This window comes from Capsicum annuum, chromosome 2 (genome assembly GCF_002878395.1).
Source record: "Capsicum annuum cultivar UCD-10X-F1 chromosome 2, UCD10Xv1.1, whole genome shotgun sequence".
In the NCBI taxonomy this organism is placed as follows: domain Eukaryota; kingdom Viridiplantae; phylum Streptophyta; class Magnoliopsida; order Solanales; family Solanaceae; genus Capsicum; species Capsicum annuum.
The window spans coordinates 18,401,084-18,405,391 of NC_061112.1; positions in this window are offsets into that span (position 1 = coordinate 18,401,084).

Below are 4,308 nucleotides of genomic sequence, written 5' to 3' on the forward strand. Positions count from 1 at the left end.
AGTATGGAAAGCTATTTTCAGAATATCACATTCTCTGACTCTAAGCTAATGGAAACCGGATCTGAGGTCTATCTTAGAGAAATAACTGGCACCTTGAATTTTATCTAACAAGTCATTGATTCTGGGAATAGAATACTTTTTCTTGACTATGACTTTATTGAGCTGGCGGTAATCAATGTATATTCTGAGAGAACTGTCTTTCTTGCACACGAATAATACTGGTGCGCCCCACAGGGATATGCTGGGTCTAATGAATCCCTTATCTAAGAGATCCTTCAACTGCTCTTTTAATTTTCTGAGTTCTGCTAGTGCCATTCTATATTGCGAAATAGATATAGCCTGAGTATTTGGAAGAAGATCAATACCGAAGCCTATTTCCCTTTTGGGAGAAATTCCTAGAAGATCTTCAGGAAAGACATCTGAATATTCATTCACGAATGGGACTGAATCAAGACTGGGAGTTTCAGAACTAATGTTCTTAACTCAAACAAGATGATAGACACATCCTTTAGATATCATTTTCCTTGCCTGAAGGTAGGAAACAAGCTGACCTCTGAAAGTTGAAGTACTACCCCTCCACTCTAGGAAAGGTTCATTCGAATATTGGAACTGGACTATTCTATTTCTATATCGACTGTGGCATAGCAGGAATGAAGTCAATCCATGCTGAGAATGACATCAAAATCAACATCTCTAATTCAACTAAATCTGCTGAGGTGATATTCTAAAATATCATAGCCAGGCAGTTCTTGTATACCCACTGAGCTATGATAATTTTAGCCATTGGGGTAGAGACTGAAAAGGGCTCTACTAGAATTTTGGGAATAACTTCGAAATCAACTGCTATATAGGGAGTAACAAAATACAAAAAATCTCCTGGATCTAGCAAAGCGTAAACATGCATATGAAAGATCTATAACGTACCTGTAACTACATTAGGAGAATTTTCCTGATCTTTCAAGGATTGGAGAGCATAAAGTCGATTTGGGTATTGCCCACTAGTAGCACTGAAGGTGGCACCCTGCTGATTTGGGCGACCAAACTGAGCTGGGGAACGGTTCTGCTGACCCTGATAACCTGAATAAGAACAAACTCTGTGGCCTGGATTGCAACATCCGAAACAGACATCGCTACCAGCTTTGCAAGCACCCTTGTGGTTTTTACCATAAGTCTGACAAAAGGGATTAGTTCGGGCATTGTTGACACTTTCCTAAGACTTGGAGCCTGATGCTCTATCTCTATTACCATCCCTGAAGTTAGTAGCTAGAGCACTAGCTGAAGAAGGAGCTAGAACTACTGACTTAGGATAAAATTGAGAATGGTTTCCTCTTTCTGATTTGGGCTGAGGAAAGTTGAAACTACCTGTCTTTCCTCTTTTATTCTGCTTCTCCCTCATCTTAATCTTTTGATCTTTTATCTGCTGAGCATGGGTCATAAGACTAGCTATGTTCATGTCACTATTCAACATCGCGAACCTACACTTATTGACTATACTATCATTCACCCTAGAAACAAACTTACTCATCTTAGCCCTACTATCTACAACCACATGAGGAGCATATCTGGCTAATTAAGTAAACTTAAGAAAATACTCTTTCATCATCATGTTGCATGCCTGAGGTTGATAAATTCTAACACTTTAAATTCTCTCATCTCTAGGGGAAAGAATTTATCTAAGAATGCAGTGACAAACTCCTTCCACTCTATGGACCCTACATCAACTGGCCTTTCTGACTTCCACTATTTGAACCAAATATGAGAAACATCCTACAACTGATATACAGCTAGCTCCACACTCTCACTAGAAGTAACCCCTATGATATCCGTAACCTTCTGAACTTGGTCAAGTAATTCCTGAGGGTCCTCGTCCGACTTAGACCCGAAAAAATGATAGGGGATTCATTCGTGTAAAGTCCCAAATCCTGGCTGCAGCTGAATTAGCCACTGGCTAGCCAAAATGACAGCTGGTCATTCATTTTGAGCAGCAACTGCCTGAGCAAGAGTATTAAATGCAACTCTAAACTCTGCATGAGAGACATGTTCGCCCAAAGGATCTTTGGGCTGAGGGGCCGGCTGATTCCCATTTCTTGATTTAAGAGGCATGTTCTGTAGAAAAAAGGGAGAAATAGATTAGACTGAGAGATTGACTTGAGATTATATGCACTGGCATGAACAGAATACTGAAAAAAGGGAAACTTTTCCTAAAACATCTCATAGCCTCTTGTACATAAATGTGGCACGAAACACACCCATGCATAAGACTCTACTAGATGCGGCTTTTCGACTTCCTAGGACACTATTGAACCTTAGGCTCTGATACTAAGTTTGTAACACCCCGAATCTGGTACCCAGAACACTACCGGTGCTCATGACCCCGAAGGACAATAAGCTAACCCATAAGAGATATTTGTAACTAAACACTGTATGATATATTATATAAATGCAGAAATAAAGGTTGTAAGGCCATACGGTTCAAAATTTTTACATAACTGATAAAACATAACGTATGGATGGGGTATGAAATACCCAAAACAACTGAAATAAACTGTCTAAACATACTGTAGTCTAAAAAGTCTCTAACTGACTGTACTGTCTGCATAAGGAGTTGATGGGATATATCCCCAACTAACTCCAACTACTAAAATAAATTAATTAATGAGATAATAAAGTAATGGCCATCTCCTTGAAGGATGAGGACTTACTGCTAACTCTGACTGCAGAGACAGGAATGCTACTGATGCTTTAGAGCTCGTGCTTCTGGACCTATGGTATAAAACACCATAGCACAAATGTGTCAGTACGAGTGAATATACTGGTATGCATGTGAGGTAGGATGAATGCAAAGGGTTCATATGCATGAACAATACTAACTGACTGAATAACATAAACGTGAGAATACATAATTACATAGTAACTGTAGCTAAGTTTGTGATAACATGATTATTGAGTCTGAGTACTGATAACATAAGATACTGATAACTGTATAACTCAAATAACTAATACTGAGTGACTATATCTAACAGTCTAGTTTCTGTCGAAACTAGCTGAGTTTTGTACTGTTCTGAGTTAACTGTATATGATAATCCTGAAATTCTAAAGAACTATCTGAGTTCTATTACTGAGAGTGAATAATTGTATCCTGGTCTATAATTGAAACTGTGGGAAGTAGTCATCTAACCAACATACCCCTAATACGTCATTATGGCTGAGTTGGGGTCCAATCTGTAAACCCAATTAGAAGGGTGTCAATACCACGCCACTAGTAAAGACAAGTTGTGGGTGACACTCATCTGACGTTTTCCCAAAAGAAAATGGTGGGACCTTCATCTGATAGTGTTTATCCACCTCATCAACCGTTATCTAACAATACTTATGCTGGTTATATAGTTCTGCAACGTAAGGATGACTTCTAAGAATCACACCCTCATCTGACAGTGTGTTCCCATCCTTGGTTTCGCTCGGTGCTAATTCCTACTCCCATCTGAATAGACACTGAACATGGATTACTGAACTAAATTGGAATGAATTAGCTAAGTTCCGTTGACTGACAAAATAATACTGAGCTTTCTAGATTACTGAGCTTTCCTGAGTCATGAGAATAACTGAATTTTATGGATCATGGCTTGACTGAGAGTATCTTGAAAACATGACACTGATTCTAGGCACACAGCTATATTTTTTAGTACAAGTACACCCAAGACTCGATGGGAAGAAATTGACAAAGCATGACTTTCTTAAATACATGACCAAAATCAACAATACATAATACAATAAGTTGGAGATTTTATGAAGTACAAGTTCTAAAGCACCATAATGGCTACACATATATCCATAATTAATTGACTAAAACATTTCATCAAATACTAGACATGCATAAACTTGTACATAAATGAGGATTTCATATTATCATACTAGTATGGCACTTTTCCTTCACATAGGCATTTAATCGAACACATGGGGATCATGCTTTGTTTATACGATCATCAACAAATCTAATAATCATGGATACATCAATCAACGTGTAAATTTAAGGGTTTATCATGATTATTATGTAAATCACCACATCCTAGGGTTAATCATTGGAATATGTAATTTCAAACATGAATCAAAATCCCACAACATCATGAACATGAATTTCAATTGAATTTAAATCATGAACATTCATAAATACACAAATCCTGGATTTTGAAAAGACATTCTTGAGCTTCATGGGTGAAAGGGACCCATGAATCAACACATGACATACCTTGATTGTGAGTTTCTTGATGTCCTTGGACTTGGAGAACCTGTATCTCTTAGTTTTTTAAA